Here is a 9,870-nt window from a genome sequence, read left to right as displayed (position 1 = left end):
CCTGTACGCCATAACTACTGAGCCTGTCCTCTAGAGCCTGCGAGCCACAAGTACTGAAGCCCGTGTGCCTACAGCCCGTGCTCTGCAACAAGAGAAGCCACTGCAATGAGAAGCTCACACACCACAACAAAGAGTAGCCCCCACTCGCCGCACCTAGAGAAAGCCCACGCACAGCAATGAAGACCCAACGCAGCCAAAAATAAATAATAAATAAACAAATAATTTTATTTAAAAAAAAACAAATAAAAGAAGAAGGTAGGGACTTTGTCTGACTCCCTGCTATATCCCCAAGGCCTAGAATAGGCTGAACTCATAATAAGCATGCAATAAATATTTAAGTGAATTATCAATACATATAATACTGCATTTTAAATGCTTACACACAAAAAATTGCTTGCACATACCTCTTTCAAAACAAATGCCATTATTTCTTTAAGCTACATACCTAACAGAATTGCAGAGTTGAGGGTTAAGTGGATATTTAATTTAGTAGATAGCACCAAATTTTCCTCCATTCTCCAATAGAAGGAATCAGGGCTCCATGGAGAAATGGCTGACTCTAGGACTGGGGCATGGAAAATATAAGATGAGTCGGGAGCACCATAAAATTTTTTTTAATTATAAAAATCTGAACAAACATAAAAACAAAAACCCCCTGCAATTATAGAGGTATGTCAAAGGGATATAGGAGCCAAATGAAAGAGCTTCCAATGGCCAAATTTGAAACAATTTGAGCAACAAAATTATCATTGGATTATAATTCGAAGTATAAAATAAATATCAACAAATCCATACTGATATTAATAAATGATTGAATAAATAAATTAAAGGAGAGTACACAAATCTCTTGTACAGAAGAATTCCCAATAATTTATGTAGATACTCTCTCAAGCCAGTGGAGCATAACTGCCCACTCCTTAAGTGTAGGATGTGCATAATGACTTCCTTATAAACAGTGGAGTTTGGAAAGAGAGAAAGAGAGTAGTGTTGCAGTAGAGAAACAAGCCAAACACTGCCTCAGCCAGGCAATCAAGGTTCACCTCATCAATGATAAATCATGTTGATAGCATGTACCCTTGGTATGACTTGGTATAACTATGGAAAATGCATCAGACAAACTCAAATTGAAGGATATTCTGCAACATATCTGACCGGACTCCTTAGAACTGTCAGGGTAGTCAAAAACAAGGAAGGTCTAAGAAATGGTCACAGCCAAGAGGAGCCTAAAGAGATATGACTAAAGATGATGTGGTGTCCTGGATGGGATCCTGGAGGAGAAAAAAGGGGCATTTAGGTTAAAACTAAGGAAATCTGAAGAAAATATGGACATTAGTTATTAATAGTGTATCGATATTGGTTCATTAGTTGTGATAAATGTACCATAGTAATACTAACAATAGGAAAAACTGGGTACAGGATATATAGGAGCTCTCTGTAATATTCTTATATATTTTCTGTAAATGTAAAACTATCCTAAAAGAGTTTGTTAAATGTTTTAAAAATACCCTATCAGGATGGCTATGATTAAAAAGACAAATAATATCGTGTGTTGGCAAGGATGTGGAGACACTGGAACCCTCACACATTGCTGTGGGAAGATAAAACAGTACAACCTCTTTGGAAAACAGTTTGACAGTTCCATATAATGTTAAATATGGAGTTACCAAATGGTCCAGCAATTCCACTCCTAGGTATCTACCCAAGAAATGAAGACATATGCCCACACAAAAACTTGTACATGAATGTTCATAGCAGCATTATTCATAATAGCTAAAAAGTAGAAACAACACAAATATCCTTCAACTGGTGAAATAAACAAATATGGCTTACCCATACAATGGAATATGATTCAGCCATAAAAAGGAATGAAGTTCTGATGCATGCTACTACATGGATGAGCCTTGAGAATATTAGGCTAAGTAAAAGAAGCCAATCACAAAAGACCACATATTGTATAGTCCCATTTATATGAAACGTCCAGAATAGGCAAATACATAGAGACAGAAAGTAGATTAGTGGTTGCCAGGGTATGGGGAAAGGTGGGAATAGGATGTGTCAGCTAATGAACACAGGATTTCTTTTTTTTTTTTTTTTTTTGTCAGCAAAGAGCTCCGCTCTTTATTGAACGTGTTACTAAAGAGGTTTAGTCAAAAAGACCAAAGCCCATGTCATCATCAGATTCTTCACATTCTTCTTTCTTTGCTTCTACTTTCCTCAGCTGGGGCAGCAGTGGTGGAGGAGGCAGGACCTCCTGCTGGTGCAGGTCCACCAGCCCCCACATTGCAGATGAGGCTCCCAATGTTGACACTGGCCAAAGCCTTTGCAAACAAGCCTGGCCAGAAAGGTTCAACATTTACACCAGCTGCTTTAATGAGGGCATTGATTTTATCCTCCGTGACCGTCACCTCATCGTCGTGCAGGATGAGGACGGAGTAGATGCAGGCGAGCTCTAATACGGAGGCCATGGTGCGGGCGAGTGCTAGGCAGGGGCTGCCTGGCGTGGTTCTAGTCGCCCGATGATGTGAGGGCCTCACCCCAACGCGGCCTTAGCCACCTAAGTGGCAGCTGAGGAAAGGGACAGGATTTCTTTATGGGGTGATGACAAGGTTCTAAAATTAGAATGTGGCAATGGTTGCACAACTCTGTGAATATACTAAAATCATTGAATTGTATGCTTTAAAGGGGTGAATTTTATGGCATATAAATTCTATCTCAAGAAAGCTGTTATCTAAGGGTGTTGATTTTGGGGGCTCTTTCTGTTGCTAATTTGTAATGTTATTGCACTGTGATCAGAGACTGTTACTCCTATGATTTCTGCATTTTTGCAGGCAAATAAATGAGTCATTTTGGCAAATGTTCTATGCGTATTTGCAAAGAAAACACATTCTATGTTTGGACAGGGTAATCTCATATACCTTATATATATATGTATATATATATATATATATATATATTCAACCTTGTTGAGTAGTGTTATGAACTTCTGTATATCCTTACTTATTCACATGATCTGATGATTTCTTAGAGAAATATTTTACTTCAAATATGCCTGAAAGTCTGGCCAGCAACCCCAATCTTATCTCTTATTAAGTTATTCTGAACTATTTCAAACCTTCTCCACTTTTCTCAAATTTTTGCCACCCCTCCCCTAACCATCACATCCTACTTTATACATAAAATGGAAAGGAAGATGGGATTGCCTTCATCTGCCTGGTACCAAACATACAACTTGCAACTGTCTACCTTCATCCCGTTCCATTTAACTTTTCTCATTCTTCTAACAATAGAAGAACTACCCCTCCTTCTGAGACCCATTTCTCCACCTGTCCTTGGAATTCCATTCTTTTCCATTTTCTCAGAAACCTTGCCTTATCAATTATCCCTTTTCTGTCTTGATTCTTCAGCACCTCTCTCTGGAGTCTAATTCTTCTCTCCTTGAATCTGGGCTTGTCTTAGTGACTTCCTTAACCAAAAGAATGCAGCAGAAGTGATATTCTGGAATGTATAAGGCTAGGACATAAGAAGCCTTGCAGCTTCCACTTAGGCCTCTTGGAACACTTACTCTTGGACTCTTGAAGCACCATGTAATGTGTCTGCCTACCCTGAGCCCGTCCTTCTGTGAGAAGACCCAAGCTTGCCACGTGGAGAGGCTGTCTGGAGAAGAAGGTGTCCAGCCCGCCCCCAAATATTCTAGTTCTCAGCCATTCAAGTCATCCCAGCTGAGGCCCCAGACATCATGAAGCCAAAATGAGCTTGATGTGCTTTGTCTAAATTCTTGACCCAAATAAGCATGAGATATAATAATAATTATTATTACATTTTTGTGTTAAGCCACTAAATTTTGGGATTGTGTGTTAAGAATAACTAGAAAAGAATAACTAGAATGGGGACTTCCCTGGTGGCGCAGTGGTTAAGAATCCACCTACCAATGCAGGGGACGTGGGTTTGAGCCCTGGTCCAGGAAGATCCCACATGCCGCAGAGCAACTAAGCCTGTGCGCCACAACTACTGAACCTGCACTCTAGAGCCCATGAGCCCACGTGCCACAACTACTGAGCCCACACACCTAGAGCCTGTGCTCCTCAACAAGAGGAGCCACCACAGCAAGAAGCCTGCGCACCGCAACGAAGAGTAGCCCCCGCTCGCCGCAATTAGAGGAAGCCTGAAGACCCAATGCAGCCAAAAATAATTAATTTAAAAAAAAAAAGAATAATTAGAACGGTCAAAAATATTCCAATAAAGATGTTAAAAAAAAAAAAAAAAGAATATGCCTGCCAATGCAGTGGACACGGGTTCGAGCCCTAGTCTGGGAAGATCCCACATGCCACGGAGCAACTAAGCCCGTGTGCCACAACTACTGAGCCTGTGCTCTAGAGCCCACAAGCCACAACTACTGAGCCCACGCGCCTAGAACCTGTGCTCCACAACAAGAGAAGCCACCACAGTGGGAAGCCTGCGCACTGCAATGAAGAGTAGCCCCCACTCACCGCAACTAGAGAAAGCCTGCGCACAGCGATGAATACCCAACGCAGCCAAAAAGAAAGAAAGAAAGAAACAAACAAACAAACAAAGAAACAAAGAAAGAAAGAAAGAAAGAAAGAAAGAAAGAATATGTCTAAGAAGCTTGAGTAAATTATTAAGCTATTACTAAGAAGATCAAGCAGAATGAAACCATTATAAAAAATTAATAGCAAGGTGGAAATCAGTTTCCTGAGAGGGATCAGGGGATGGTGGTCAAGTGGGCAATTCTACTTTTGCTGTGTTGTGGTTGTTTTATAGTGAGAATGAACTCATGTAGTATTTTGACAAAAACTTTTTAAAGTTTGATAATATTTAGTGTTGCTAATGGTGTGGGCAATCAGTGGTCATTCTGAAGGTGGATGTGTATGTGCAACATTCCTTAAGGGTAATATGGCAGTCTATCGAAATTTAAATATACCTTCTTTTTTTCTTAACATCTTTATTGGAGTATAATTGCTTTACAATGGTGTGTTAGTTTCTGCTTTATAACAAAGTGAATCAGTTATACATATACACATATCCCCATATCTCTTCCTTCTTGCGTCTCCCTCCCTCCCACCCTCCCTATCCCACCCCTCTAGGTGGTCACAAAGCACCGAGCTGATCTCCCTGTGCTATGCGGCTGCTTCCCACTAGCTATCTATTTTACATTTGGTAGTGTATATATGTCCATGCCACTCTCTCACCCTGTCACATCTTACTGCTCCCCCTCCCCATATCCTCAAGACCATTCTCTAGTAAGTCTGTGTCTTTATTCCCATCTTGCCACTATGTTCTTCATGACCTTTTTTTTTTCCTTAGGTTCCATATATATGTGTTAGCATACTGTATTTGTTTTTTTTTTCTGACTTACTTCACTCTGTATGACAGACTCTAACTCCATCCACCTCACTACAGATACCTCCATTTCGTTTCTTTTTATGGCTGAGTAATATTCCATTGTATATATGTGCCACATCTTCTTTATCCATTCATCCGATGATGGACACTTAGGTTGCTTCCATGTCCTGGCTATTGTAAATAGAGCTGCAATGAACATTTTCGTACATGACTCTTTTTGAATTATGGTTTTCTCAGGGTATATGCCCAGTAGTGGGATTGCTGGGTCGTATGGTAGTTCTATTTTTAGTTTTTTAAGGAACCTCCATACTGTTCTCCATAGTGGCTGTATCAATTAACACTCCCACCAACAGTGCAAGAGTGTTCCCTTTTCTCCACACCCTCTCCAGCATTTATTGTTTCTAGATTTTTTGATGATGGCCATTCTGACTGGTGTGAGATGATATCTCATTGTAGTTTTGATTTGCATTTCTCTAATGGTTAATGATGTTGAGCATTCTTTCATATGTCTGTTGGCAATCTGTATATCTTCTTTGGAGAAATGTCTATTTAGGTCTTCTGCCCATTTTTGGATTGGGTTGTTTGTTTTTTTTAATATTGAGCTGCATGAGGTGCTTGTAAATTTTGGAGATTAATCCTTTGTCAGTTGTTTCATTTGCAAATATTTTCTCCCATTCTGAGGGTTGTCTTTTCGTCTTGTTTATGGTTTCCTTTGCTGTGCAAAAGCTTTTAAGTTTCATTAGGTCCCATTTGTTTATTTTTGTTTTTATTTCCATTTCTCTAGGAGCTGGGTCAAAAAGGATCTTGCTGTGATTTATGTCATAGAGTGTTCTGCCTGTTTTCCTCAAAGAGTTTGATAGTGTCTGGCCTTACATTTAGGTCTTTAATCCATTTTGAGTTTATTTTTGTGTATGCTGTTAGGGAGTGTTCTAATTTCATACTTTTACATGTACCTGTCCAGTTTTCCCAGCACCACTTATTGAAGAGGCTGTCTTTTCTCCACTGTATATGCTTGCCTCCTTTATCAAAGATAAGGTGACCATATGTGCGGGGGTTTATCTCTGGGCTTTCTATCCTGTTCCATTGATCTATGTTTCTGTTTTTGTGCCAGTACCAAACTGTCTTGATTACTGTAGCTTTGTAATATAGTCTGAAGTCAGGGAGCCTGATTCCTCCAGCTCCATTTTTCGTTCTCAAGATTGCTTTGGCTATTCGGGGTCTTTTGTGTTTCCATACAAATTGTGAAATTTTTTGTTCTAGTTCTGTGAAAAATGCCAGTGGTAGTTTGATAGGGATTGCATTGAATCTGTAGATTGCTTTGGGTAGTAGAGTCATTTTCACAATGTTGATTCTTCCAATCCAAGAACATGGTATATCTCTCCATCTATTTGTATCATCTTTACTTTCTTTCATCAGTGTCTTATAATTTTCTGCACACAGGTCTTTTGTCTCCTTAGGCAGGTTTATTCCTAGATATTTTATTCTTTTTGTTGCAATGGTAATTGGGAGTGTTTTCTTAATTTCACTTTCAGATTTTTCATCATTAGTGTATAGGAATGCAAGAGTTTTCTGTGCATTAATTTGTATCCTGGTACTTTACCAGATTCATTGATTAGCTCTAGTAGTTTTCTGGTAGCATCTTTAGGATTCTCTATGTATAGTATCATGTCATCTGCAAACAGTGACAGCTTTACTTCTTTTCTGATTTGGATTCCTTTTATTTCTTTTTCTTCTGATTGCTGTGGCTAAAACTTCCAAAACTATGTTGAATAATAGTGGTGAGAGTGGGCAACCTTTTCTTGTTCCTGATTTTAGTGGAAATGGTTTTAGTTTTTCACCATTGAGGACGATGTTGGCTATAGGTTTGTCATATATGGCCTTTATTATGTTGAGGAAAGTTCCCGCTATGCCTACTTTCTGGAGGGTTTTTATCATAAATGGGTGTTGAATTTTGTCGAAACTTTCTCTGCATCTATTGAGATGATCATATGGTTTCTCGGAAATACTTTTACACATGCACAAAGATATATGTTACAGGATGTTCATTGCTGCATGTTTGTAGTAGCAAAAAATTGGAAGTAACCAAACGTCCCCAAATAGGGGAATGATTACATGAAATGTGGTATGTTTTTATTACCAAATAGTACAGGCTTTAAAAAGAATTAGATAGATCTCCATGTACTATCATGAAAAAGATCTCCAATGTATATTAGGTTTAAAAAGCAAATTGTAGAACTATATGTACAGTAATGATACCATTTTTTAAAAAGACAGTAAAGCTTATTTGTATAAATATAAATATATATGTACATAAATGCTGAGGAAGGCTGTGCACCAAACTTAACAGTGAAGGGACACTTCTTCTCTTTATCCTATGTTCTTCTATATTGTTTTTGTATTCTTTTTTACAAAAATGTGTTTGTGTGTCATTTGTATAAGTAAACAAAACCGAAAGGTAACCATTAATAGAATATAAATAGTTCATAGAACTTCCCAGCCACTAATAGTTAAAAAAGAAGGAAAAAAGGAAATTCAGTCGGTCCAGCAAAAGTAAGGAAAGGGGAAAAAGGGACAAGACAGTGTGATAATTAGAATTTTTTAAAAATGACAGGAATATGTACATCCATATACAGTTGTCCCTTGGTATCCACCGTGGATTGGTTCCAGGACCCCCTCGCCCCACCGCCCTCCCCATTCCTCTCCCTCCCCCTCCCCCTCCCGCCACCTCCCCCCCTCCCCCCTCCCCCTTGCCCTCACCTCCCCCCCACCCTCTGCAGGAATAACAAAATCCCCGATGTTCAAGTCCCTTACCTGAAATGGTATAGTACATTCCACCCTCCGGATCCACTGATGCAGAACTGGTGGATACAGAGGGCTAAATGTACTATGCTGCCCGCAAAAATGGTGAGGTAAATCTATGAATACTGACACGGAAATATGTCCATGATATAATATTAAGCGAAATAAAAGTCACAGAACAATTCACACAGTGTGAATTATTTTTTTAAAAAAGCAAAAACTCTGTATATAGCTAAATATATAGAAAAAGATCTTTAATTAGCAAACTGTTAACTGAGATTACCTTTGGGGATTGGGGGGAGCTGTCACCTCATTTTGTAGTCAAAGGTTGTTGAGACCTGGACATATCTAAATGTACAGCTGATCGTATTACTCCCTTCACTGCTTGAAGCCCTTCAGTGGGTTACCCATGACCTAATGGAGCGAATCCAAACTCTGGAGCATGACATACAAAGTTCGTCATGATCTGAACCCTGCCTGTCTTCGTCTCCCGCCATCCGTCCTGTAGGCCTATTGCACATCAGTCACACAGCATGGTCATGCTTGCATTTGCTTAAATGGGCCATGATTTTCCTCATACTTCCATGTCTTTGTACACATTGTTCCCTTTTTCAGGTAACCCGTAGATTTCCAGATCTCACCATCCTGATACTACAAATTAAGTTCATATTTGTATAATTAATATACAAATAACAATTCCAAGCCCCCATCTTCTGGACCATGGGAAGTCTATTCTTCCACCAGTTTGGATGGCGATTCCTCCAGCTCCTGAGTAATTTCAGGGAATCCAGGAGAAATGCTTAAATGTTCCAAAAATCAGCCCTAGTTGTCGTTTGCCATCTCTTCCAGGTATTCATTCTCCAAACTGCTATGCTCTAGCATTCAACTGATCACCACTTGCTGTCTTTATACTTTTTAAAACTTTTTATTATATAATTTTAATATATACATAAGAATATGTGTGACATGTAATTTATGGAGCATAATAATAAAACAAAAATCCAAGAACCCATCATCAGCTTAAGAACTAGAACACTACCAATGCTTTTGAATCTACCTAAATTCTCCCCCTTTGCTTCCCCTAAAGCAGTCCCCTATCATGGATTTTGTGTTTATTATTTCCCTTCTATATTTTAAGTTTTATCACATTATATATCCATGAGTTTTCTTATTTTTGAGCTTTACCAAAAAATTACCAAATTGTATGTATGTATTCTGTGATTTGCTTTTCTCATGTAACATTATTTGTGATTTATGCATGTAACTGCAATTTATTTTTCAATGCTGTGTAGTATTTTCTTGTGTGAATATACCACATTTAGTCATTCTGTCGAAGAATATTCTCTTGCCATTCTTTGAAGTCTGTGTCAAAGGTGTTGCAGACTAGGAACAGAAAATCCTTAGCATGTTTTGAATCACTTCGTCCTTTGTGCCACCACTAAACATTCTCCATGTATCTTTTTTTAGCACTTAGCGTATTTAAGAGCAAGGGTCAGCAATTTTTTTTTAATTTTTATTTATTTATCTATTCATTTACGGCTGCGCCGGGTCCCCGCCTCCACGCGAGGGCCCTCTCCAGCTGCGGCAAGCGGGGGCCACTCTTCATCGCGGTGCGCGGGCCTCTCACTGTTGCGGCCTCTCCCGTTGCGGAGCACAGGCTCCAAACGCGCAGGCTCAGTCGTTGTGGCTCACGGGCCCAGCCGCTCCGCG

The 9,870-nt window shown here is 39.3% G+C and overlaps 1 pseudogene across 1 annotated transcript; it reads right to left on the bottom strand.

Annotated features, from left to right (window-relative positions):
- LOC309620460 (large ribosomal subunit protein P1 pseudogene) lies at positions 1–8,008 on the bottom strand (annotated as a pseudogene). Its single transcript has one exon. The product of its transcript is annotated as a large ribosomal subunit protein P1 pseudogene (transcript).
- Between the last annotated feature and the right edge of the window lie 1,862 nt (positions 8,009–9,870).

Source organism: Balaenoptera borealis (assembly GCF_965194805.1).
Source record: "Balaenoptera borealis genome assembly, chromosome: X".
Taxonomy (NCBI): Eukaryota; Metazoa; Chordata; class Mammalia; order Artiodactyla; family Balaenopteridae; genus Balaenoptera; species Balaenoptera borealis.
The sequence above is the reverse complement of the archived record's forward strand: the minus strand, read 5'-3'. Positions and strand labels throughout refer to the sequence as shown.